The sequence below is a fragment of the Bos javanicus genome, chromosome 16 (genome assembly GCF_032452875.1).
Source record: "Bos javanicus breed banteng chromosome 16, ARS-OSU_banteng_1.0, whole genome shotgun sequence".
NCBI classification, from domain to species: domain Eukaryota; kingdom Metazoa; phylum Chordata; class Mammalia; order Artiodactyla; family Bovidae; genus Bos; species Bos javanicus.
Window position 1 is genome coordinate 4,094,313 of NC_083883.1, and position 27,691 is coordinate 4,122,003.

Here is a 27,691-nt window from a genome sequence, read left to right on the forward strand (position 1 = left end):
CTCAGATAACTTTGCAATCTCACACTGGAAGAAGTTGCTCTATAGGGAAGGCTGGGGCAATCAGCAGCCTACACTTCCTGGCGCTGCCCTCCCCACCCCAACACGCCAGCCTGCGGCCGGGCCTCCGCGCAGGGGCATCCAACACCAAGGCTGTCCCTCTCCGAAGTGAGCCCGGAAAGGCAGTCAGAAGCCTCCCAGGGCCTCATCAAGCCCCCGAAGAACATTTTCAGGAGCCCAGCAAGGATCACTTTAGGCCCTGGTCCACGGACTGCGGCCAGCTGCAGACGGCAGCTTCGCCGGGATGGGGTCTGTGTTACAGCTGAAGAACAAGTCTGCACCAGGTACCCACCGGGCCAAACCCTACTGTACCCTCCAGTCTGGCCCCTGAGGAAAAAGATAGGGAGGTGTGGCCCTCGGGGCAGGGGGGGCGGGGGAGGGCGGGAAGCGGAGCAGATCAAGAGTGCCGGTCAGGAAGGCAGACACCGATTCAGGGGTCAAGGGCAAGGTCAACGCACAGTGATGCAGCGCCGGGGACCACAGGGGACCGGGGCAGACCTGGTCCTCACCCACGGGACCCGGCAGTTCCCTGGGGCCTTCCCCTGCAGGCCTGGCCCGGAGCCCTGCTACGCTGTGGTGGGTGCCCGGGGACCACCTCAGCACACCTGTTGGCTGATCTCAGGATTTTCAGCAGCTCTGAGCCCGGGAGGCGAAGATAAGGACGCCCTTTCTTTCCCCCCTCTCTTCTGACGGATAACCGAGGCTCAGGACGGCGCGCACACTGCAGCCCAGCTCTCGGCCCTGAGCCCAGCCCCGAGACTGACGTGCGAAAGGGCTCAGCCCCCTTTCCCTCCTCACAACCCCTCACTCCCCCCAGGCAAGCCGCCCGCGCCCGAGGACCCCGCGGCGTTCCGGCCGTCGGCCCCTTCCTCGGCTCCCAGGTCCCGGGCTGCGCGCGCCCCGGTGACTCACCCTGCCCCTTTCCGGTGAAGCCGAGACAAGGGAAGAAAATAAACGCAACTTTCCAAAGAAAACTCTGACGCGGGAGAAGGCCACCGGAGCGAGCGGCCGCTGCGCCCGCAGTCGGCCAGACCCGGGGCTCCAGGGAGGGGCCTCTCTCCGCCCGCCCCGCCGCCCGGTCGGTCGGGGACGCGGGGGACCCGGCGCCTCCAGCCTGGCCCGCCTCCGCGAGAGAAAGCGCGGCTCCGCGGGGGCCCCCGCAGCCCGCCCGCGGCAGGGCGAGGGGCGCGCCCCGGGAGCCTGCAGCCCGTCACACCCCCCGGGACTCGCGGAGCCAGCGCGCGGGCGCGGGACGGCCACCGCGCCGCCCCCTCCCCGAGGGCGCAACACACGCGCCGCCGCGGAGCCCGGCAGCGCCGCGCCCCTCCCCGCGCCGGGACCCTTCCCGCGGAGCGCGGCGGGCGCGCCCCTACCTGGCCGAGGCGGGCGCCTGTCACCCGGGGCCGCCGCGCGCGGGCTCGTCCCCCCCGCCGCCCCCAGCGCGCCAGCCGGCGGCTTTTAAATCTCCAGGTTACTCGGCGGGGGGAGAGAGCATGCGCGCTGGGGCGGCCCGGAGGGGGCGGGGCGAGGCGGGCCGAAGGTGGGGGGCTGCGGGGAGGGGGCGGGGTGGGGCCGGTACCCAGGGGAGGAAAGCGGGAGGTCCCCGAGCTGTCTTTGTAGCCGCGACCGCGACGGGCAGCCCCCGCGTGGCTCCCAGACTATCATTACCTAGGGCAGTACGCCGCCCCCTCGCCCTCGCCCTTGCCACCAAACATTTAGGTAGTACCTGCCCGGCTTCTCGGGGCGCCTCCGCTCCCCGCGGCCGGTCTGCAGCCATTACCCGCGCGAGCTATGCCGGCCAGCCCCTGGTCCCCCGGGCCGAGCCGCACCCCACCCACCCAGGACCAGCCCTTGCAAGAGATGTCGTATTCTCCCCGAGTTACTCTTCCTACTGTTTGCTGTTCTCGGAAGCAGAAAGAGCTTCCTGATGGCTCACTCAGTCCCTCTTTCTGAAGTTAAAAAAGATTTCAGATTTTTTTCTTTCTGCTTAAGGCTGTGTATCGGGAAAGGGGCGGGGGAAATAGGATATGTTGACAGTAAAATGTTCCCTTTATCAGCTGTTGAGCAAGGTCCCAGAAGATGCCTGTTTCCAGGATGCCTTTAACAAGACTGAACTGTGCAGGTGGGAGAGAACTGGGGGCCCAGGCTGCCCTTGGGGTGGGGGGCCCAGTTGTGTCTTTCTTCCTCCATGGAGTGGAGAGCACTCCGATTTATGTGTGCATTGTTGATTTGAATACTGTAAAATCAGGGGGAAGATGCTTTTGAAGGGGAGGACCTAGTTGACTGTAGCCATGGATCCAGCACCAAGGCACAGGGCTCCAAGGCTGGCCCTGACATCAACCAGGCATGATGTGGGAACAAGTCCCTTCCATATTCTGAGGCTGGGTAAGAAGGAGTTGGCCAGAGGGTCTCTAAGGGAACTTCCAATTGAAGGCAGAGAAGAATGGGAAATCTCGAAGGGAGAGAGGAACAGTGGAGCCCTGGTGATGGTGATGAGGAGAGTGGGCACAGGAGAGAGGAGAGGGAGAAAAAAACAAGAATCTCCTCTATTTTCTGGATCACTGAATAAGTTGCCTCTCTGGGCACACTTACCCCTCCCCCAGCCTCCCAGCAGGTGACCCTCCAGGGCTGCAATCGCTTTCCAAAGCCTTTGGCACACCCATTTGTGGCCAGCAGAGAGGATTGGGTGGAGTCCTGGGTCCCTTAGCTGGTGTCCCTCTTGCCCCAGAAAAGAGGGCAGCAGTCAGGAGGAATTCCAGGTCAGTTGGAAAATTACTGAGCCAGGAGAGCGTGGATGGTGGTTTTTTCCAGGCTTGGGGGAGGAGCACTGGGGGTGCAAGAGGGAGCAGGAGCCCACCCTCCCCTGACTAGGGGAGCCTGCATGCCTTGTGTCCTGAGAGGAGGAAGGGGGAGGAGGGCTCAGAGAGTGAGCTGACAGTGTCCTGTGAGATCCTGGCCCCCACCAGGGGTCTGGCCACCTGGATGAGTGCTGGCTCACCCCTCTGCACTGCCGGTGACCCTTCTTTACCAAACCAGGTGGGCAGACTGTCTAGGCCCCACCCAGCACAGGGGACTGGAGGACCCTCCGCTGGCAAGATGCTCCCTCCCCTTTTTCTGCTGCTGTAGCCTCATATAATAATAGTTAACTTTTACTGACTGTGCCAGTCGCCCTTCTAAATGCATTTCATGCATAAACTCATCCATTCCTCATAATGATGCAAGACATGGGTACCATTTTCAGATGAACTGAGGCAGTCACTCAGTCCAATTACTACTGCTAACACTACACACCCACACTCACATACAGTCTCTGAGCCCCAGAAACGAGGCAGAGGCAGTCCTGGCCAGTGACTTCCAAGCCTAAACGAAAGTTCTAACATCCACACCAGTTTCTTTGGGTTTCAGAGCCTCACTAAGTCAGCTGTGGAAAAACCACCGTGTCCCTTCCCCTTCTTCTGCTCCCCCTCCCCCACCACACACACACACACACACACACACACACATACACACACCCTACTCCCTAGCCACTTCCCATTTATAGGAAATGGGGGATGACGTGAGGAGCAAGGCATTCCTTGGGGAACTGCTAATAGTCTGGCTGGATATTGGAGAAACCAAAGATGCTGGCAAAAATGCATTAGCAACTTCTGCTCCATCCCCCACCCACAACCCCTTCCCATTATCCTTGGGCTCAGAGGAAGTGTCTTCCTCTTTCTACAGAGATAAGATACCCAGCTGGGGCTGGTTAGCCTGAAAAACGAAGGCTGAGAAGCCATGAAGAACCTAGAGTTCCCTTAATGTTTCCACCTGCCCTCCCATCTCCACCACCCAAAGGCTGTGGTCCTGGTGGAGAGGGCTCGTTGCTTCTTCCTCTGTTTGCCTTGGGATGATGGGTCAGCAGTCTCTTTAAGCATAAAGGCCACCAAACTGGCCCAAATCTTCACTGTGGACCTTGAACGGGGAGGGATGGAACCCAAGAATTCTGAACATAAGAATTCGATTTCTAGAATTTCTCTTGTGGAAGGATAACTAGAGATACGTATCTCAAGGAGATCCAACCAGTCCATTCTAAAGGAATTCAATCCAGAATATTCATTGGAAGGACTGATGCTGAAGCTGAAACTCCAATACTTTGGCCACCTGATGCGAAGAACTGACTCACTGGAAAAGACCCTGATGCTGGGAAAGATCGAAGGTGGGAGGAGAAGGGGACGACAGAGGATGAGATGCTTGGATGGCATCACCGACTCAATGGACATGAGTTTGAGCACGCTCTAGGAGTTGGTGATGGACAGGGAAGCCTGGCCTGCTGCAGTCCATGGGGTCACAAAGAGTCAGACACAACTGAGCGACTGAACTGATGTATATCAGAAGTATGTACAAGATGTTCATCTCATCATCCTTCATGATAGTGAAAAAGTAGAAACAATTTAAATGTAGACTAATAAGCCATTGGCTGGGTAAATTACAGCAAATCCACATAATGGACATTGTTGTTGTTGTTCAGCTGCTCAGTTGCGTCCAACTCTGCAACCGGAAGGACTGCAGCACACCAGACTTCCCTGTCCCTCACTGTCTCCCAGAGTTTGCTCAGATTCACTCCATTGAGTTTGTGGTGCTGTTTAACCATGTCATCCTCTGCCAGACTGTTCTCCTTTTGCCTTCAATCTTTCCCAGCATCAGGGTCTTTTCCAATGAGTCGGCTCTTCGAATCAAGTGGCCGAAGTGTTGGAGCTTCAGCTTCAGTATAAGTCCCTCCAATGAATATTCAGGGTTCATTTCCTTTAGGATTGACTGGTTTGATCTCCTTGCAGTCCAAGGGACTCTCAAGAGTCTTCTCCAGCACCATAATTCAAAAGCATCAATTCTTCAGCACTCAGCCTTCTTTATGGTCCAACTCTCACACCCATGCATAATGGAACATTATGCTTCCATTAAAAATGATAATAACATTGTAAAGTAATTAGCCTCCAATTAAAATAAATTTATATTAAAAAATGATAATAACAGAATAATTTAATTGAATGGGAAAATGCTTATGCTATATTACTGATAAAAATAGCTGGGTACAAAATAGTATGCACAGTAGGGTGTACATTGTTAAAAATTAGGTTTATACTGGGACTTCCCTGGTGATCCAGTGGCTCCAAGCTCCTAATGCAGGGGGCCCAGGATCAATCCCTGCCTGGGGAACTGGATCCCACATGCCACAATTAAGAGTTCGCAAGCTGCAACTAAGGATCCCACAATGCAGATCAGTGCTCCCACATACTGCAATCTGATATCCTGGATTGGATTTGGGACAGAAAAGGAACATTAGTAAAAAAAACTGGTGGAATCTGAATAGTCTACTGGTTAGTGAATAGTTCTCCACCAGTGTTAATTTCTCAGTTTTTTTTTTTTTAATTTTTATTTTATTTTTAAACTTTACATAATTGTATTAGTTTTGCCAAATATCAAAATGAATCCGCCACAGGTATACATGTGTTCCCCATCCTGAACCCTCCTCCCTCCTCCCTCCCCATACCATCCCTCTGGGTCATCCCAGTGCACTAGCCCCAAGCATCCAGTATTGTGCATCGAACCTGGACTGGCAACTCGTTTCATACATGATATTTTACATGTTTCAATGCCATTCTCCCAAATCTCCCCACCCTCTCCCTCTCCCACAGAGTCCATAAGACTGTTCTATACATCAGTGTCTCTTTTGCTGTCTCGTACACAGGGTTATTGTTACTATCTTTCTAAATTCCATATATATGCGTTAGTATACTGTATTGGTGTTTTTCTTTCTGGCTTACTTCACTCTGTATAATAGGCTCCAGTTTCATCCACCTCATTAGAACTGATTCAAATGTATTCTTTTTAATGGCTGAGTAATACTCCATTGTGTATATGTACCACTGCTTTCTTATCCATTCATCTGCTGATGGACATCTAGGTTGCTTCCACGTCCTGGCTATTATAAACAGTGCTGCGATGAACACTGGGGTACACGTGTCTCTTTCCCTTCTGGTTTCCTCAGTGTGTATGCCCAGCAGTGGGATTGCTGGATCATAAGGCAGTTCTATTTCCAGTTTTTTAAGGAATCTCCACACTGTTCTCCATAGTGGCTGTACTAGTTTGCATTCCCACCAACAGTGTAAGAGGGTTCCCTTTTCTCCACACCCTCTCCAGCATTTATTATTTGTAGACTTTTGGATTGCAGCCATTCTGACTGGTGTGAGATGGTACCTCATTGTGGTTTTGATTTGCATTTCTGTGATAATGAGTGATGTTGAGCATCTTTTCATGTGTTTGTTAGCCATCTGTATGTCTTCTTTGGAGAAATGTCTATTTAGTTCTTTGGCCCATTTTGGGGGCCAAAAAAAAAAAAAAAAAGAAATAAAAGGAATCCAAATTGGAAAAGAAGAAGTAAAACTCTCACTGTTTGCAGATGACATGATCCTCTACATAGAAAACCCTAAAGACTCCACCAGAAAATTACTAGAACTAATCAATGACTATAGCAAAGTTGCAGGATATAAAATCAACACACTGAAATCCCTTGCATTCCTATACACTAATAATGACAAAACAGAAAAAGAAATTAAGGAAACAATTCCATTCACCATTGCAACAGAAAGAATAAAATACTTAGGAATATATCTACCTAGAGAATCTAAAGACCTATACATAGAAAACTATAAAACACTGGTGAAAGAAATCAAAGAGGACGCTAATAGATGGAGAAATATACCATGTTCATGGACTGGAAGAATCAATATAGTGAAAATGAGTATACTACCCAAAGCAATTTATAGATTCAATGCAATCCCTATCAAGCTACCAACGGTATTCTTCACAGAGCTAGAACAAATAATTTCACAATTTGTATGGAAATACAAAAAGCCTTGAATAGCCAAAGCGATCTTGAGAAAGAAGAATGGAACTGGAGGAATCAACCTACCTGACTTCAGGCTCTACTACAAAGCCACAGTTATCAAGACAGTATGGTACTGGCACAAAGACAGAAATATAGATCAATGGAACAAAATAGAAAGCCCAGCAATAAATCCACGCACATATGGACACCTTATCTTTGACAAAGGAGGCAAGAATATACAATGGATTAAAGACAATCTCTTTAACAAGTGGTGCTGGGAAATCTGGTCAACCACTTGTAAAAGAATGAAACTAGAACACTTTCTAACACCATACACAAAAATAAACTCAAAATGGATTAAAGATCTAAACGTAAGACCAGAAACTATAAAACTCCTAGAGGAGAACATAGGCAAAACACTCTCTAACATACATCACAGCAGGATCCTCTATGAACCACTTCCCAGAATATTGGAAATAAAAGCAAAAATAAACAAATGGGACCTAATTAACCTTAAAAGCTTCTGCACATCAAAGGAAACTATTAGCAAGGTGAAAAGACAGCCTTCAGAATGGGAGAAAATAATAGCAAATGAAGCAACTGACAAACAACTAATCTCAAAAATATACAAGCAACTCCTACAGCTCAACTCCAGAAAAATAAATGACCCAATCAAAAAAATGGGCCAAAGAACTAAACAGACATTTCTCCAAAGAAGACATACAGATGGCTAATTTCTCAGTTTGGATTATTATACTCTGATGTTAACATCAGAGCTTCCTTGGTGGCTCAACAGTAAAGAACCCACCTGCCAATGCAGAAGACACGGGTTGGATCCCTGAATCAGGAAGATAGCCTGGGGAAGGAAATGGCAACCCACTCCAGTATTCTTGCCTATGGGAAATCCCATAGACAGAGAAGACTGGCGAGCTATAGTCCACTGGGTCACAAAGAATCAGACACAACTTAGCAACTAAACAACAAAAACATCAGGGAAAACTTGTTGAAGGGTATATGGGAAATCTGTATGACTTTTGCAACTTTTCTGTAAATCTAAAAGTATTACAAAATAAAAAGTTTTAAAAACTAGGTGAATATCCACAGAAAAGCTTTAAGAGGACATAGCCAAAATGTGAACTCTGGGTTTCAATGAATGGGATGGATGATTTTGATAGGGCAGCAGGAGGTTAGGAAAATCTTTCTGTAGTGGATCATAAATTGCTTTTGTAAATGGAAAGAAAAGAATCAATAAACATTATTTTTTTAAAGGAAAAGAATAAAATAAAGAAAGAGGAAGGAGCCGTCACCCATGGGCTGCTCCCCAGTGGGGACTCTTTCACCCCATTTCTGCTCAGAGGTTAGGGACTGGGAGATCGGGGGCCGGAGCAGGAAAACCACCCCCAGGGCCTCCTTAACTGAGAGGTTTAGAGTGCTTTGGGTGAAGAAATAGGATGGAGCAGTTTGAAAGGGGGGTCTAACCCCACACTTGGGCCATATTTCCACCATCACAAACACTCCACAAGCACAGAGGGGAGGAAACAGAACGTGCTGAGAGAAGAGCTGGACAGCTGCCTCTTCCCCCTTAAATCTCAAGCTTGGCACTGACAGTGGCCTCTAGGTCCTCATGTGGCCCCTGAGGGTCACTGCTAGAAGGTAGAGCTTTAAAATCGCTGGCAAATGCAGTCCCTGCTGTGCAGCTGGGGACAGTCCAATCTGAGTGGTAACACATACAGGGAAATGTCTGAAACAACACCAACACTTTTAAGGGTACTTTCTTCAGGACACTTCCCTCTGACCGTGAAGAAACAGAAACTCTTCTACAAAGAGAACTTTCCTCTGGAGTTAAACTTCCTCCTGAGTCCTCCTCCCAGTCGCACCAGGCGCCCAGGGAATCAGGGGAGACACCAAAATTGCCTTCAAAGCAGAGAGATCCAGCTGAATAGGGATCAGAGGTAGACAAATGCTGAGTCCGTTCTTCCATGAAAACATGTCGGCTTTTCTGCAGGCAAGGTCAGTGTCAGATGGGAATGGCTTCAGAGGGCCAGCCTAGACCAGAGGAGAGTCTCAGGGACAGAACACAGGTAAGTTCACCAAGGGGCAGGACCCAAGCAGCTTTGAGCAGATTCAGCATGGCAGGGACATTTGCAGGGCTCTTTACCTTGGTAAGGTGCAGCGGCTGCACTTTGCTGGAGCAGCCCTGAAGAGATACCCATGTCCAAGGTAAGAGAAACCGAGGTAAGACGGTAGGCACTGAGAGTGGGCATCAGAGGGCAGACAGACTGAAACCACAATCACAGACAACTAGCCAATCTGATCACACGGACCACAGCCTTGTTTAACTCAATGAAACTAAGCCATGCTGTGTGGGGCCACCCAAGACGGACGGGTCATGGTGGAGAGTTCTGACAGAATGTGGTCCTCTGGAGAAGGGAATGGCAAACCACTTCAGTATTCTTGCCTTGAGAACCCCATGAACAGTATGAAAAGGCAAAATGATAGAATACTTAAAAAAAAAAAATGATAGGATACTGAAAGAGGAACTCCCCAGGTCAGTAGGTGCCCAATATACTACTGGAGATCAGTGGAGAAATAACTCCAGAAAAAAATGAAGGGATGGAGCCAAAGCAAAAACAACACCCAGTTGGATGGGACTGGTGATAGAAGCAAGGTCTGATGCTGTAAAGAGCAATATTGATAGGAACCTGGAATGTTAGGTCCATGAATCAAGGCAAATTGGAACTGGTCAAATAGGAGATGGCAAGAGTGAACATCAACATTTTAGGAATCAGCAAACTAAGATGGACTGGAATGGGTGAATTTAACTCAGATGACCATTGTATCTACTACTGTGGGCAGGAATCCCTTAGAAGAAATGGAGTAGCCATCATGGTCAACAAAAGAGTCCAAAATGCAGTACTTGGATGCAATCTCAAAAATGACAGAATGATCTCTGTTTGTTTCCAAGGCAAACCATTCAATATCACAGTAATCCAAGTCTATGCCCTGACCAGTGACGCTGAAGAAGCTGAAGTTGAACGGTTCTATAAAGACCTACAAGACCTTCTAGAACTAAGACCCAAAAAAGATGTCCTTTTCATTATAGGGGACTGGAATGCAAAAGTAGGAAGTCAAGAAACACCTGGAGTAACAGGCAGATTTGGCCTTGGAGTACAGAATGAAGCAGGGCAAAGGCTAATAGAGTTCTGCCAAGAGAACGCACTGGTCATAGCAAACACCCTCTTCCAACAACACAAGAGAAGACTCTACACATGGACATCACCAGATGGTCAACACCGAAATCAGATTGATTATATTCTTTGCAGCCAAAGATGGAGAAGCTCTATACAGTCTACAAAAACAAGACCAGGAGCTGACTGTGGCTCAGACCATGAACTCCTTATTGCCAAATTCAGACTTAAATTGAAGAAAGTAGGGAAAACCACTAGACCATTCAGGTATGACCTAAATCAAATCCCTTGTGACTATACAGTGGAAGTGAGAAATAGATTTAAGGGACTAGATCTGATAGACAGAGTGCCTGATGAACTATGGACGGAGGTTCGTGACATTGTACAGGAGACAGGAATCAAGACCGTCCCCAAGAAAAAGAAATGCAAAAAAGCAAATTGTCTGTGTCAGGAGGCCTTACAAATAGCTGTGAAAAGAAGAGAAGCCAAAAGCAAAGGAGAAAAGGAAAGATATACCAATTTGAACGCAGATTTCCAAAGAATAGCAAGGAGAAATAAGAAAGCCTTCCTCAGCAATCAATGCAAAGAGAGGAAAACAATAGAATGGGAAAGACTAGAGATCTCTTCAAGAAAATTAGAGATACCAAGGGAACATTTCATGCAAAGATAGGCTCAATAAAGGACAGAAATGGTATGGACCTAACAGAAGCATAAGATATTAAGAAGAGGTGGCAAGAATACACAGAAGAACTGTACAAAAAAGAGCTTCGCGACCCAGATAATCACAATGGTGTGATCACTCACCTAGAGCCAGACATTCTGGAATGTGAAGTCAAGTGGGCCTTAGAAAGCATCACTACGAACAAAGCTAGTGGAGGTGATGGAATTCCAGTTGAGCTATTTCAGTTCCTGAAAGATGATGCTGTGAAAGTGCTGCACTCAGTATGTCAGCAAATGGAAAACTCAGCAGTGGCCACAGGACTGGGAAAGGTCAGTTTTCATTCCAATCCCAAAGAAAGGCAATGCCAAAGAATGCTCAAACTACCGCACAATTGCACTCATCTCACACACTAGTAAAGTAATGCTCAAAATTCTCCAAGCCAGGCTTCAGCAATACGTGAACCGTGAACTTCCAGATGTTCAAGTTGGTTTTAGAAAAGGCAGAGGAATCAGAGATCAAATTGCCCACATCCGCTGGATCATCGAAAAAGCAAGAGAGTTCCAGAAAAACATCTATTTCTGCTTTATTGACTATGTCAAAGCCTTTGACTGTGTGGATCAGCACAAACTGTGGAAAATTCTGAAAGAGATGGGAATACCAGACCATCTGACCTGCCTCTTGAGAAACCTGTATACAGGTCCAGAAGCAGCAGTTAGAACTGGACATGGAACAACAGACTGGTTCCAAATAGGAAAAGGAGTACGTCAAGGCTGTATATTGTCACCCTGCTTATTTAGCTTCTATGCAGAGTACATCATGAGAAATGCTGGGCTGGATGAAGAACAAGCTGGAATCAAGATTGCCAGGAGAAATATCAATAACCTCAGATATGCAGATGACACCACCCTTATGGCAGAAAGTGAAAAAGAACTAAAGAAACTCTTGATGAAAGTGAAAGAAGAGAGTTAAAAAATTGGCTTGAAGCTCAACATTCAGAAAACTAAGATCATGGCATCTGGTCCTATCACTTCATGGCAGATAGATGGGGAAACAGTGGAAACAGTGACTGACTTTATTTTTTTGGGCTCCAAAATCACTGCAGATGGTGATTGCAGCCATGAAATTAAAAGATGCTTACTCCTTGGAAGGAAAGTTATGAACAACCTAGACAGCATATTAAAAAGCAGAGACATTACTTTGTCAACAAAGTTCCATCTATTCAAGGCTATGGTTTTTCCAGTGGTTACGGATGGATGTGAGAGTTGGACTATAAAGAAAGCTGAGCACCGAAGAAATGATGCTTTTGAACTGTAGTGTTGGAAAAGACTCTTGAGAGTCCCTTGGACTGCAAGGAGATCCAATCAGTCCATCCTAAAGAAGATCAGTTCTGGGTGTTCATTGGAAGGACTGATATTGAAATTGAAACTCCAATACTTTGGCCACCTGATGCAAAGAGTGGACTCATTGGAAAAGACCCTGATGCTGGGAAAGATTGAGGGCAGAAGGGGACGACAGAGATGGTTGGATGGCATCACTGACTCAATGGATATGGGTTTGGGTGGACTCTGGGAGTTGGTGATAGACAGGGAGGCCTGACGTGCTACAGTTCATGCGGTTGCAAAGAGCTGGACGCGACTGAGCGACTGAACTCAACTGAACTTACCTTGGTGGCTCAGATGGTAAAGCATCTGCCTGCAATGCGGGAGACCCAGGTTCAATCCCTGGGTTGGGAGGATCCCCTGGAGTAGGAAATGGTAACCCACTCCAGTATTCTTGCCTGGAGAATCCCATGGATGGAGGAGACTTGTAGGCTATAGTCCATGGCCTACTCACAAAGAGTTGGACACGACTGAGCAACTTCACTTCAGAGGTACCAGGTAAGGGTGAGCCTGGATGAACACCATAGTCTTTTCCAGCTCTGAGAGCTAGTGAAACCCATCCGACATTGCTCTCAAAGGCCAGAACTGAGTCCTGTAGCTTCTTAGATTTTCAGGGCATCAGCAGAATTCTCCCAGTCAAGGAGCCTAGAATTGGAGCCGTGATGGCTTAGTTGTAGAAACCTAAGTAACGGGAAGGGTTGGAGCTGGGGGTGGAATGCTTGATGGGACTCGTTCAGGGCAGCGAAGCAGAGGCAGAAAAGGTGATGCTGTCTCCTTCCCCCTAAGGGTTCCAGGAGTGAACCCAACCACTTCCCTAGAAGTCCTTAGTGGGGAAGACACTTAGTTAACTGGGCTGGGTTCTAAAATGCCTGGAGCAAGGAGGTGATTCTGTCACAGTGAAAAACTCTCAGGATTTCAGACCGCCTAAGGGGCTAACTGCAGGGAAGCGGGCTGAGAATGGGGAGTGCCAGCCAGAGGCTACAGATCTCTGCCTGCTCCACGCCCCCTGGAGACCTTTTACCAGCATCAGTGAGAAGCTGCTCTGGTGGAAAATGTGTGGGCCCTGGAATCAGGCAGACCCAGCACCGTCTACTGTGCATCCAGGCATTCACTTCTTCAGCAAACATTTATTAAATAACAATTACCAATCAGGCTCAGTGCTAGGACATAGTCACTTTGTGCCTGCAAGCAAGTCATTTAATCCCAGAGTCTTTATTTTTATGCAGAAAGCTTATTGGGAAGAATGCAAGGCCACAGCATAAATAATGCATTTAGAGGAGAATCTCAATGCATGTTTGTTCACTCTGCCTTATGTACCGGTTTCTCAATGTGATTTAGGAGATGAGGAAGGACATACGAGGTGTGTGTCTGCCCTCGTGGAGGTTACAGTCTTCTCTGGGAACTAGAAAGTGGTGAGAAAACATGATTCAGCAACACATCAGCAAGTGCAAAAGTGTCGAGGGTAGAACCGCATTCCAGAGGTCAAACATGATCCAAGTTCAGTGGTATAACCCCAGGGAAGCGGAGAAGTTCTGAGCGGGGTTTTGAGGCTAGCGTGCTGGTGATGGTGAGAGATAATTACTTGTTTCTGTGCTATACTTAAAGACTTACAAACATTTTCACCAAGATCAGCAGGTTTGATTCTCACAAATACCTTTAAGGTAGGCAGGTTCCACCTCCTTTTACGGATGGGAAAACTGAGGTCAAGCACCTGCCCGGGGAGGTGGAGCTGAAGTCAGGGGGCCCAAGGCCCCTCATCTGGGTCACTCAGGCCCTGGTTGCCCTGGTCCCCTGCCTTGCAGCAGAAGGCAGCGCTCAGAGCTCGCTCACTCATCTTGTTCCTGGAGCAGCAGCAGCAGCAGGTGGACGGAGCCTGGATCAGGAGGCCGAGACGCTCAGAGGGGTTTAGTTGCCAGCTGTGCCTCTACACTCTCCAGAGATGGGGGAGGAGGGGTCAAGCGAGGGCCAGGAGGGCATGAGGGAAGAGACCTAGGGAAGAGGCCTCGGGGTCGCATTCCCATTATCCCCGTGGGCTGACTTTTCCACTGCAAGGTGGGATAAAAGAGGAGACCGCTATCCCCACCAGGAGATTCTCTCACACTCTTTACTCAACCAGAGACGAGGAGGGCCAAACAAGAGAAAGAACACTAGAAGTGCAGCAAGAAGGACGGGAGTCTGATTGGAGGAGGGACTGCCCTCGGCACGTGAGGTAAGATGTGGAATCTCGAAACTGCTTTCTCTAAGCATTCCGGAGGTCAGGGCAGCGCAGCAGCCCAAGGATTGAGGGGAGCTTCCCTGCAACAGGCCCCACCTGAGTGGGCAGCTTTGGCCATTCTGGAAGGGCTGACCTGAATGTGCCAGGAGTGGTGAGAGACAGGATGGAGTTGGACTGATTTTTGGCAGGACTTACTGCTGTACCCAGACCTGTGTGTGTCTGCAGGGAAGAGGAAACTGATACTAATGTAAATGCCTATAAAGCCATTCTCACGGTCCTGCTCCTGATGCAATGCTCAAGGTAATAAGCAAGAGAGTAATGAATAACTAGATTGTGAACGAGCCTCTTGCCTCAGGTTGTGGTACTGCTTTTGCACAATCCGTCCCCAGGCCTGCAGGGAAGAGAGGCACAGATACACCTGGTTCAGGGGTGTGGGCGGGGTCGCCAGCCCCCAGACTCTGCAGCTCCTGGGGGCCAGGAGGAAGTCATGGGAGGGGCCCCTTGGTTGGGCTCCCAGGCCAGGAAATGGAGCAGGGAACAAGCCACAAAATCTCTATCCTGGAATTTGTTTGGTTTTTCTTCTCTTTAATTGATTGCTGAGTGCCTCCCAGGGCTGCCATGTGCAGGTGAAGCTGTTTTTCACTTCACAAGCGCAACTAGGCAAGGCTGGTGGTCACACCTACCTTTGCCGAATTTGCACGAAGGCCCCTCGTGGGCTGGCTGCAGCCCCTGCACCCACGGCAGGCCAGGCACTTGCAGCGCTGGGATGCCTTCGGGCCTCTCCCCGCCCCTCTCCAGTGCCCTCTTCTCCTCCTAACCCATTTTATATAATCTTACGCCCACATCCAGAATAGACTGTCTAGAGCCTTGGAGGGGTCCACAGATCACAGACGCTGGAGTTAGACTAACATGGGCTTGCTGGCCTCCCTAGAGGTGAACTTGGGGCAAATGACTTAACTCTGCTGAGGCTAGGTGGTCCCCTGCAAACGCGGAGGATCGTACCAATCCCCAGGGTTGTGTGAGAGCCAGAGAGGGCTTCGTTCTGTGCTTGACACAGAGCTGTGCATAGTCCCTGCCCTGTTCCCGTCTTCCCTGCCTCCTGCCCAGACTCAGGGCTGCGGCCAGTCCTCCTCAGTCTATGACAGTTGGGGTCCTTGCAGGTAAATGGCACAGTTTTCAAAGCACTCACACTGACATCTCCCCTGTGCTTCTTACTCTCGGAGCAGTGGACAGGAAGGTGTCTGCGGTTTACGGGGGACCGGGGACCCAGCCCTGAGAGGTGGTTCACTGGGGGTGATGTGCCCGCAGAGGGGTAGAACTGGCCTTGAACCCAAGGCTCACAGCCTTGGTGCTGAGCTCCCAGCGATCACATGGGGCAGGGGTGGGGGGCAGTGAAGGTTCTAGAATTTTACCAACACCTTTTCAGAATAAAGGGGGAGAGAGGAGGGCGTCTCCTGCAATCCACACATTTTCAACCTGTCCTCCTCCACCCTGCCAGCCCTGAGTGGGTGAGCAGCCCAAGAGAGCAGAGGACCAGGAGAAGCTGTTGCACCAGCCCTGGCGGGAAGCAGACCACAATCTCCATCTAACTGCCGGGCACCACCGGAAGGCCGGGCTGACGGGGCGATGCCCAGATCAGACCACAGGCGGAGGCCTGATGTGATGTGGGCCTGTGATAGCACCTCCGGAGCCTGCCAGCTGGGGAGCAAACCCTCCTCTCAAGGCCTCCAGCCCCCTCCAACTGCTCAGGGTGGGTGATGGTTAGGCTTTCAGAGGCGGTCAGCCACGCGGGGCCCGTCTCGCCACTGCTGTAACGGCAGCCTCCCGCCGTCTGGTAGACGGTGTGGGCGCCAAGACCACAGCTCGCTCCTGAGAACGCTCCTCCTGGGCTCCACAGTTTCCTAAGCCAGTTCACACGCGCCGTGTTGCTCAGTTCTCATGAAGACCTTGGCAGGCAAGCGCAGAACAGAAATGCCAACTTGGAGGAGTAGAAAGGGACCTGCCAGGGCCGCACGGCCGTGAGTGCTAGGGCCTGGCCTGAGCCCTGGTCCCCTGTCTCCTTCTGAGGGGGGTGACCACAGGGGGACAGGCTGTGGATGCTGAGACTGGAGCCCAGAGATAGGTCCATGCCCTGCTCTCTGCTCCCTGGGGACGGCTTTAGTTTCCAGGAAAAGCCTCTTCTTTGTCGGGGTGAGCAGGGCGATACTGGGGTCTCCGCCTGGCCCTACTGATCCCCAGAGACTAGAAGAAGGGATGAGAAGAGGGAAGGGGTCTTCGGGGTGGTGCCTTCTACATGCCCCCCCAACCCTGCCCCTAGGAGGCAGCCCGACCCCCCACGCCCTCTACATGGGCAACCCCCCCACCCCGCCCTGCCCCAAGGATGCAGCCCGACCCCCCACGCCCTCTACACGGCCCCCTCCCCCCGCCCTGCCCCTAGGAGGCGTCCCCCGCCTTGGTTTCCTGTTCACCCCCGCGCCTCGCTCTGGGTTTGCTCTGTGCTCCCTCCACCACCCGCCGCCCCTGAGGCCACACAGCAGCCTCTGGCATCTCCTGGCTCCGTCAGCCCTGAGTCCCTGCCACGAAGGGGGAGCCTCCCGAGGTGATTATAAGTTCCCCAGAGAGACAGGCCTGTCATTAAGAGCAGACTTCCCACATCCTCCAAGCAGCTAGCGCTCCAGTGTTTTCCTAAGACTCTCTTGGAGCTCTCCCAGGCTGCTCTTTGGGGACCCCGGTCCGGACCTGGAAGAGCTTCTGGGAGGAGAGAAGGTGACTAGGGAAGACTGCCTTTGTCTTTGAAAGCTGACACCCCAGAAGTTAAGCCCCTTAACATCCCCACCACCACCTTCTAGAAAGAAAGCAAAGGGAGGTTGGAGGAGCCGCAGCAGGACGAGGGACTCTGCGGGGCTTCGTTCTGGGGACGGTTCCCCCAAGGCTCACAGGTGTGCAGCCCCCTCGGTATCCCTCTGGACTTGGGGGCTGGCGCTGCCTCCATGACCGGGCTGAGCTGGTGTCAGCAGAGTGCCGCAGGGCGCCCCGAGCGAAGAGCAGTCCCCGGGCCTCGCTGACCTCCTTGTGGCCAGGCGGCCTCTCACACCAGCCTTTCACTTTTGAAAATCAGCTCGGGGTCTGCATGCATTTTCTGTAAAGGGTCAAATAGAGAATATTTTAGGGTGGCCTCTGTCACAAGTCAACTTTGCCCTCATGGCATGAAAAGCAGTCACAGGCAGTGCATAAACGAGGGGATGAGGCTGGGTTCTGATAAGCTTTATTAATGGACCCTGAAATTTGAGTTTTTCATACAGTATTTTTATGTCAGAAAATAGTCTTCTTCTTCTTCTTTTTTTTTTTCCAACCATGTAAAAATGCAAAAACCCTTCATCATTCATGGTCCAGACAGAAACTGGCAGTGCCTAGATCCGGCCTGCAGGCACAAGCTTTCTGCTTAGCTCTCCATTAGAGCTACCTCTCCATTAGAGGCTGTGTGTCAGCCTCCTTAAATAAAAACGACCAAGTCAGTAAAAGAAGTGAAGAAGTTAGCAGGTAACAGCACCTAAGCTCTATTTTACTGTCTTTGGATAACCATGCGGATTTATTTTTAAACCAGTGCTTAGTCCATATCTTATTTCGTGCTTTCATATAATTCTCTCATCCTCCCCGCAATCTTATGAAGCCACGTGGTAGCACTTCTATGTTACAGATGAGGAAAATTAAATGCTAAGAGGTAAAGCAACTTGTCTGGAGCGACGCAGGTAATACACGGCCAAGTGCAGTTGCACACTTACACTTGGTTTTCTAGTCTCAGCAGCCAGCACTGTGGGCCTCTCTCTGCCCGAATGCAACCTCAGAGGATGCATCTGTCCATCCAAGAAAACATTGGTTAAGCCCCTTCTCGGTGCTGGGGACACACTCTAGGTCTTTACATCTTGAAGCTGTACATTCCGGAGGAACCCGCACATGGCTATGAAGAAGGTAAAAGAAGATGATGTGTTAGGGCGCCTTTAGGGAGGAGATGGTGCGGAGGTCAAGGAAGAGAGCACCCTCTGAGGAGGAGACACCGAGCTGGATCTGGAAAATTAAAGAGGAGCCCATCCCAGGAAGATCTGGGAGGAAAGGACGAGGAAAGAGGAAGAGCAAAGGCAAAGACCCTGAGGCAGGGCCAGCCTCTGAGGCAGGTGAGTGCCAGGAATGGGAAGAGAGCCAGAGCAAGAGAGGACGGCGAAGATGGGGTTGGACCAGTGAGTGTGAGTGTGGACTTCACTCTTGTGCAGCAGGAGGACACCAGAAGGAAGCAAGCAGAGGAGTGACATGATCTACTTGATATTTTTCAAGCTCACTTTGGGCGGTCTGAGCTTGGCAGGGAGACATATCAATAATTTCAGTGAAAAAAGTGATGATGGGTGCAAAGACAAATGGACCAGAAGTGGACAGTTGCTCTGACCGCTGGAGTGGCTGCGGGGGGGCGGGGGGGTCCCTGAATGGGTGGGAAGGGCTCCTCATGACTGGGCACACCCGAGGCGGATTCCGCCTCCGTCTCCCCTCTCCCGCCACAGAGCGCTGGCTTTGGGTTCCCTGTGTCATACAGCAAACTCCCACCAGCTATTTTACATACGGTAAAGTATGTTTCAATGCTGTTCTCTCAAATCAAACCACCCCCTCCTTCCCCCACTGTATCCCCAAGTCTGTCCTACGTCTCTGCTGAAGAAAGAAAGTGTTAGTCAGTCGTGCCTAACTCTTCGACCTCAGGGACTGAAGCCATCAGGCTCCTCTCTGTCTCCACTGCTTCCCTGTAAGTGGGTTTGTCAGCATCATCTTTGTAGATTTCATATCTATGTGATTTATGTGTTAATATATGATATTTGTCTTTCTCTGTCTGACTTACTTCACTCTGTATAATATGCTGTAGGTTCATCCACCTCATTAGAACTGACTCAAAGAATGAAACTAGAACACTTTCTAACACCATACACAAAAATAAACTCAAAATGGATTAAAGATCTAAACGTAAGACCAGAAACTATAAAACTCCTAGAGGAGAACATAGGCAAAACACTCTCTAACATACATCACAGCAGGATCCTCTATGACCCACCTCCCAGAATATTGGAAATAAAAGCAAAAATAAACAAATGGGACCTAATTAAACTTAAAAGCTTCTGCACAACAAAGGAAACTATTAGCAAGGTGAAAAGACAGCCTTCAGAATGGGAGAAAATAATAGCAAATGAAGCAATGGACAAACAACTAATCTCAAAAATATACAAGCAACTCCTACAGCTCAACTCCAGAAAAATAAATGACCCAATCAAAAAATGGGCCAAAGAACTAAATAGACATTTCTCCAAAGAAGACATACAGATGGCTAACAAACACATGAAAAGATGCTCAACATTACTCATTATCAGAGAAATGCAAATCAAAACCACTATGAGGTACCATTTCATGCCAGTCAGAATGGCTGCAATCCAAAAGTCTACAAGCAATAAATGCTGGAGAGGGTGTGGAGAAAAGGGAACTCTCTTACACTGTTGGTGGGAATGCAAACTAGTACAGCCACTATGGAGAACAGTGTGGAGATTCCTTAAAAAACTGGAAATAGAACTGCCTTATGATCCAGCAATCCCACTGCTGGGCATACACACTGAGGAAACCAGAAGGGAAAGAGACACGTGTACCCCAGTGTTCATCGCAGCACTGTTTATAATAGCCAGGACATGGAAGCAACCTAGATGCCCATCAGCAGATGAATGGATAAGAAAGCTGTGGTACATATACACAATGGAGTATTACTCAGCCATTAAAAAGAATACATTTGAATCAGTTCTAATGAGATGGATGAAACTGGAACCTATTATACAGAGTGAAGTAAGCCAGAAAGAAAAACACCAATACAGAATACTAACACGTATATATGGAATTTAGAAAGATGGTAACAATAACCCTGTGTACGAGACAGCAAAAGAGACACAAATGTATAGATCAGTCTTATGGTCTCTGTGGGAGAGGGAGAGGGTGGGGAGATTTGGGAGAATGGCATTGAAACATGTATAATATCATGTATGAAACGAGTCGCCAGTCCAGGTTCGATGCACGGTACTGGATGCTTGGGGCTGGTGCACTGGGACGACCCAGAGGGAGGGTAGGGGAGGGAGGAGGGAGGTGGGTTCAGGATGGGGAACGCGGGTATACCTGTGGCAGATTCATTTTGATATTTGGCAAAACTAATACAATATTGTAAAGTTTAAAAAAAAAAAAAAAAAAGAACTGACTCATATGCGTTCCTTTTTATGGCTGAGTAATATTGACTATGCCAAAGCCTTTGGCTGTGTGGATCACAATAAACTGTGGAAAATTCTGAAAGAGATGGAAATACCAGACCACCTGACCTGCCTCTTGAGAAACCTATATGCAGGTCAGGAAGCAACAGTTAGAACCGGGCATGGTACAACAGACTGGTTCCAAATAGGAAAAGGAGTACGTCAAGGCTGTATATTGTCACCGTGCTTATTTAACTTATATGCAGGGTACATCATGAGATGCTGGGCTGGAAGAAGCACAAGCTGGAATCAAGTTTGCCGGGAGAAATATCAATAACCTCACATATAAGGATGACACCACCCTTATGGCAGAAAGTGAAGAGGAACTAAAAAGCCTCCTGAGGAAAATGAAAGAGGAGAGTGAAAAAGTTGGCTTAAAGTTCAAAATTCAGAAAACGAAGATCATGGCATCTGGTCCCATCACTTCATGGGAAATAGATGGGGAAACAGTGGAAACAGTGTCAGACTTCATTTTTGGGGGTTCCAAAATCACTGCGGATGGTGATTGCAGCCATGAAATTAAAAGAAGCTTGCTCCTTGGAAGGAAAGTTATGACCAACCTAGATAGCATATTCAAAAGCAGAGACATTACTTTGCCAACAAAGATCCGTCTAGTCAAGGCTGTGGTTTTTCCAGTGGTCATGTATGGATGTGAGAGTTGGACTGTGAAGAAAGCTGAGCACAGAAGAATTGATGTTTTTGAATTGTGGTGTTGGAGAAGACTCTTGAGAGTCCCTTGGACTGCAAGGAGATCCAACCAGTCCATTCTGAAGGAGATCAGCCCTGGGTGTTCATTGGAAGGAATGATGCTAAAGCTGAAACTCCAATACTTTGGCCACCTCATGGGAAGAGTTGACTCATTGGAAAAGACTCTGATGCTGGGAGGGATTGGGGGCAGGAGGAGAAGGGGACAACAGAGGATGAGATAGCAGGATGGCATCACCGACTCGATGGACATGAGTTTGAGTGAACTCCGGGAGTTGGTGATAGACAGGGAGGCCTGGCGTGCTGCGATTCATGGGGTTGCAAGGAGTCAGACACGACTGAGTGACTGAACTGAACTGAATAGTCCATTGCATACGTGTACCATAGCTTCTTTATCCATTCATCTGTTGATGGACATCTAGGTTGATTCCATGTCCTAGCTGTTGTAAATAGCGCTGCAATGAACACTGGGGTATGCGTGTCTTTTTCAATTATGATTTCCTCAGAGTAGATGCCCAGTAGTGGGATTGCTGGGTCATATGGTGGTTTTATTCCTAGTTTTTAAGGAATCTCCATACCATCTTCCATAATGGCTGTATCAATTTATATTCCCACCAACAGTGCAAGAGGGTCCCCTTTTCTCCATACCCTCTGCAGCATTTATTGTTTGTAGATTTTTTGGTGATGGCCATCCTGACCAGTGTGAAGTGATACCTTATTGTAGTTTTGATTTGCCTTTCTCTAATAGTGAGCAACGTTGAGCATCTTTTCATGTGCTTATTAGCCATCTGTATGTTTTCTGTGGAGAAGTGTCTGTTTAGGTTGTCTGCCCACTTTTTGATTGCGTTGTTTGCTTTTCTGGTCCTGAGCTGCACGAGCTGCTCGTATATTTTGGAGATTAATCCTTTGTCAGTTGTTTTATTTCCTATTATTTTCTTCTATCCTGAGGGTTGTCTTTTCACTTTGTTTATAGTTTTCTTTGCTCTGCAAAAGCTTTTAAGTTTGACTAGGTCCCACTTGTTTAATTTTGCTTTTATTTCCATTACTCTAGGTGGTGTGTTGAACCTTACCTTTTGTCTCTATATAGCATCTTGCCCTCATTGTCCCCACTGCTTAATGCTGATGACTCTGTGTCTTTTGATCAGTTCTTTCTTCAGATGGAGCCTTGATTTTTGGTTCCTTGTTGAGGGTAACTCCTGTCATTACTGTGATCCTCCCATCCTCCCTCTTGGATGGAAGTGCCAAAGTCAGTTGTCTTCAGTCTCCAAGGAGTATTGACTGAGGACCCACTGTGTGCCCATGCAATGTGGTCATTGGATAGAAAATCACTTGATATTCACATAAACTGAACATCCATAGCAGCCTTATTTGTAATAGCCCCAAACTGGAAACAACCCATATGTCCTTCAAAAGGTGAATGGTTAAATAAACTCTGGTACCAACATACCACAAATTACTACTCATAAATAAAAACAAAAAAAAGGGATGAATTATTGATGCACACAACAACTTGGATGGATCTTCAGGGAATTATGCAGAGAGAAAAGCCAATTCCCAAAAGACACATGTGATGTGATTTATTTTATATAGTATTTTTGAAATAAAACCTTAGAAATGACTCACAGAATAGTGCCTGCCAGGAACAGCGGGCAGGGATGGTTATAAAAGGGCAACACAGGGATCCTTGTTCCCTGTCGTAACTTAAGAATCTGGATTGTGACGGCTCAAACATACACAGGTGATAAAACTGTATAAGACTAAACACTCACACAGGCACACGTAAAATGGAAAAGCTGAATAAGATCTGTGGATTGTATCAGAGTCAATATCCTGGTTGTGATACTGTACTATAGCTTTGCAAATGTTACCTTTGGGAAAAAATGGGAAAAGTGTACAAGGAATGTCTTTGTATTATTGTTAGTAGCTTTTTGTGTGTGAATTTGCAATTATCTCAATAAAGATTTCAAATAGGAGAGAGAGAGATCTGCCTTCAAGGGGTTCACAGTCTCCAGTCCTCTGCTTCTTTATCCAGCTCTGCGGTGACTGCAGTTGAAGTATAATAATTGAGGGACTTCCTTGGAGGAGAAGGGGACGACAGAGGATGAGATGGTTGGATGGCATCACTGACTTGATGGACATGAGTCTGAGTAAAACTTTGGGAGTTGGTGATGGACAGGGAGGCCTGGTGTGCTGCAGTCCATGGGATCACAAAGCATCGTACACCACTGAGCTTCTGGACTGACTGAGGGATAATAAACAAGTGGGCAGATTTTCCTCAGGAAAGAGGTTGCTGAATCGTCATCAAAAGACCACAAATGCAGCTTACCCCTCACTCCTCTGCATGGTTTCCCCAGTCCCAGCCTCCCCAGTTGTGGCAATTTTTTTAAAACAAAGAATTGGAAGACAGGCGTTGAAGTTCGGGTAGGCAGCCCCGAGCTCAGGGTCAGGGTCAGGGTCAGCCTCCCCTGGGCTCCACGGCCGGCTCCCTCCCCGCTCAGCGGCTTCCTCCCTCTCGCTGTGGGTCTCGCAGCGACTGTGGATCGTGGGATCTCTTCTCTCTGCGTCTCTTTGGGTCCATCTGTCTGTCTCACCGACAGAGGAAAGAGGAGAGGTGCCCGTAACCCTCACATCCTGGCCTCTGCCGCACTAGCGACCTTTCCCGGGAAGCGGCAGCCCAGCTGCTTCCTGCTCCCATACCCGCCTCTCCACGTCCTCACCTAGGATCCCACGAGGGGCGCTTTTCTGAACCCAGCCCCCCGGGACTGGGCGGGCGGAGGAGGCAGGCCCTAGGAGAGAGGAGGATCTTGCAGCCCCGTCCCGGGCCTTCGCCAACGTCCCCTCCGACCCCGGGCCGTTCCTCCCTTCCCTCTCCCAGCCCTCCCGCGGCCAAGCTTGAGCCGCGGCTCCATCCCCGGCGGCGTCTCCATCCCCGGCAGCTGCGCGCAGCAGGGGTGGGGCAGCCACATCGCCCTCCCACCCGGGCAGCAGCTGAGGGGCTGTGAGGAAACAACTCCGCTTCCTCAGGGTCTCTTCGGACGCCCAGCCCGTGTCCCCCACCTCCTCGCATCCTTCGCCAGGGTTTCCTCCCAGCATCCGCGTCTCTCAGCGCGGCCCAGAGGTGGATTCTGAGGCGTCTGCGTGGAGGAGGAGGCGCTCCGCGTCTCCAGGCCGGGTTGGGCGCCCCGGGCGAGGCCGGGGAAGGCAGGGGAAAGTGTGAGCAGCTGCCTCCTTTCTTGTCCTTCCCATGATACCCGCGACGAGGGGGCACCGGGGACTTGGGTTTCCCAGCTCGGCCGGGAAACTATTTCCTTTCATAAAGAGGCATGTAATTAGCCTGGGGAAACGGGAGGACCCCACAGTCAATGTGTCCTTTGGCTACACTGACGAGAGAGGAGGGGCCCCAGGGGGATGGGAAGCCCCCCTCCCAGCCTCCCGGCCTCTGCAACACACGAACCCTTGATGCTCTGCCTGTTTCTCTCGTATACACACACACAGGCCGCACTCAAAAAAGAAATCCTAGGTGTGCTGGAATAAATGGAAGACCTTTGGGATCTTGTTGGGTTGGGAGCACGCTGTGGTGGATTCAGGAGGCAGGCAGACGCAGGGCGACCGCGGCTACAAACGACTTGCTAGAGGAAGGTGGTCCCCTGGGATCCTTCCCTCCCAGCTTCCTGTTTCTTGTCACTTTCCACTCACCGCCAGCTATTCCCCCAGGACTCAGACCTCACAGGCCTGCACTGGCGGGCAGTTGCAGCCTGTTCATGGAGGTGCGGCTGAAACTCCGGGGCCGCCCCACCCCCGCCTCTCTGCTCTATAGGAGCTGCAGCATTGACTCTGAGGGGGGTTGGGGGGCTGAGTGGGCGTCCACACCACTCCCAACCCTCCCCCGCCCCAGCCCACATCGCTACAGTCCTATTTCCCAGTCAGAGCCTCTCTGTTAGATGTTTCTCTGTGTTTCCGCCATGCACCACTCCCACCCCTAACCAGAGAGGTCTGAGCAGTCAAGAGAATGTTGTTTTACAGGCAGGCCTAGCCTGTGCCCTTCGGGGCGCTGCGACATTCCTATCAGAGACCCCCATCTGGTTCTAGCCCCCAGTACCAAAATGTACATAAGAAGCCTGTTGTTTGCCCGCTATTTCATAGGACAAGAATAAATAAAGCGCTCGGGAGGCACAGAGGGTGGGCAGCCAGGAGCCTTGAGACAAATTGGCTGGGTGGTTCCCATCCCCTCACTTACCTGGATTGCCCCCTCATACCACCCCCCACAGAAGGCACAGCCAGAGAAACCGCTGCATGCCTCTGCAGCACGAATGAAGGGCACTCTGGTTAGAGAGCGGAGGCTGCTCCTCTTTCATATTAATGATGCATGATTAGCTTCGAGTCCCCTGGAAATAGCACCACGAGGCCTCTAGCTGGGCAGGCTCACTTAGGACGCTCATAACAACCCTGAGAAGTGGATGTCACCAACACAGTTAACAGTCTGAGAAAACGGACACTTTGGGAAAGTCAGTGTCCTGTTGGCGGAGAACCAGAACTTAAACCCAGATCCTCGACTTTCTGTCTAAAGTTGTTGTTTTTCTCCATTATATACCTTTTAATCTATTTTTTTGGCCAATTCACTGCTCTCTGATATTTCAGCTAGAGGCTGGATATTCTGGGGAATAGCTAAATGCAACCTATCAAAGTTGGCCTTAGTCAATAAAAAAGTAGCTGGAGAAAAAAAAGAGGAGCAGAATGTTGTGCTTGTCAGGCCATGTGCTCCGGGGCACCCCCTCTAGATCTCGGTTTCTTCCTCTGTAAATTGGGGATCGTGACATCACCTGGATCTCATGGAACTGTTGTAAGGATTCAATGATAGAAGCCATGATAAATGTTCAAGATGATTCCTTGAACATAAACACTCAAAAACAAGAGGTATTCTTATTAAGACTAATGTTGGAAGAAATATAGGGTTAACAGCCCACATGAGTTCTCCAGGGTGAGATGTAGACTATTAAAGGGTGTTACTATGCATTTTCACTTTTGAACATGAACATCTGTGGTTTGTCAAAGACATTTTCAAGGTCCAGTGGTCTTCCCAGAAAGAATTTGAAAAAAAAAAAAACAAAAAACCTTAAGACCAAGGCCTGGATCTGTAGGAAGTCCAAAAGCAGGCAGGATTCTTAAGGCACAAGATAAAAAAATCAGAGGTACCAGTGAGATGACAGCGGGATTCATTCCAGAGACAAGGGCTATTTCCATCTTTAGAGACTCTTAGAGAGGAATGAAGCATCTAGGGGTGAAGAAAGTCATTTCCAGGAAAGGAAAATAAAGGTGCAGTTATGCGGTTTAATTGGTGCAACTGAGCCAAACTGAGATGGGTGCAGTAACTGGTCTGTCACAACAGCACCATCTAGGCCAAGTCGCCTTTCCCAATAAGAAGAAAAGGGCAAGGATCTGGTCCAGCTGATCCTTTGTCATGATTTAAACCAGCAGAGGTTCTCAAGCTTCAGTGTGCGTTGGAATCAACAGTGGGCCCTACTCCGTTTCTGATTCAATAGGCCTGAGATGGAGCTGAAGATTTTGCATTTTGAACAAGTTTCCAGCTGATGCTGAGGCTGTTGGTCCAAAGATCACATTTTGAGAACCACTGGTTTAAAGCCCTTTTCCAGGGGCAGCCAAAGTGTATCAAATTGCAGAATCCTTAATACCTTCCTTTCCAACACATGTAACAGTTGCATTTACTTACTAGTCATCTAACTCCATCACATTGATTAGGAAATGAATATGTGTATTCTCAATTAAGAATTTTAAGAATGTGGAAAACACAGAAAGAAATAAACACCCCATAACAAAGAAATCTCTTTGGAAAGTCTGACTGACACAAGCGAGAACTGATGTGGCCTGTGGAGTGAGGAGAGGAACAGGGCTGAGGAAGGCAGGTCCCGGACCCCTCACATTGCCTCACCGCTGGCTGCTTTTCTATTGAGAACCTGCCTTATTTGTCTGTCTGCCCCCAAGCCCACATTCTGACTCTGTAAGAATGCTGCAAAAGCTAAGCCTGAGGAGAAGAGGGCCATCCTGGTGCATAGCTCAGTTTCCTTAATACCACACTCTTAAGAGGGAACAAAATTCCAGTTCTCACGACCTTAAATGCTGACACTTTTCCAAAGTGCCTAATGAGGAGGAAGCGTGTGTCATGCACATTAACAGAGCTCAGAGATGCTAACTGGTTGCAAAAAGTGAAAATTTTACTAAAGCCCAGATGACCAGTTCTATCTCTTTAGGCGAGATAGCATGACAAGAGGAACTTGCAACTTCTGGGAGT

At 49.2% G+C, this 27,691-nt stretch overlaps 1 protein-coding gene across 4 annotated transcripts in view; it reads right to left on the reverse strand.

The window, feature by feature from the left end:
• SLC45A3 (solute carrier family 45 member 3) overlaps window positions 1-27,691 on the reverse strand; it is a 53,577-nt gene that overhangs the window by 18,809 nt on the left and 7,077 nt on the right. The window contains exon 1 of one of the 4 annotated variants that reach the window (XM_061382009.1): window positions 1,431-1,534. The exons of 1 other annotated variant lie outside the window; for it this stretch is intronic. The gene's annotated coding sequence lies outside the window, so the exon portion shown is untranslated. Of the gene's footprint in view, window positions 1-969; window positions 1,239-1,430; window positions 1,535-27,691 lie in introns of those variants that run through there. 2 more of the 4 variants (XM_061382010.1, XM_061382007.1) reach the window with 2 other exon arrangements.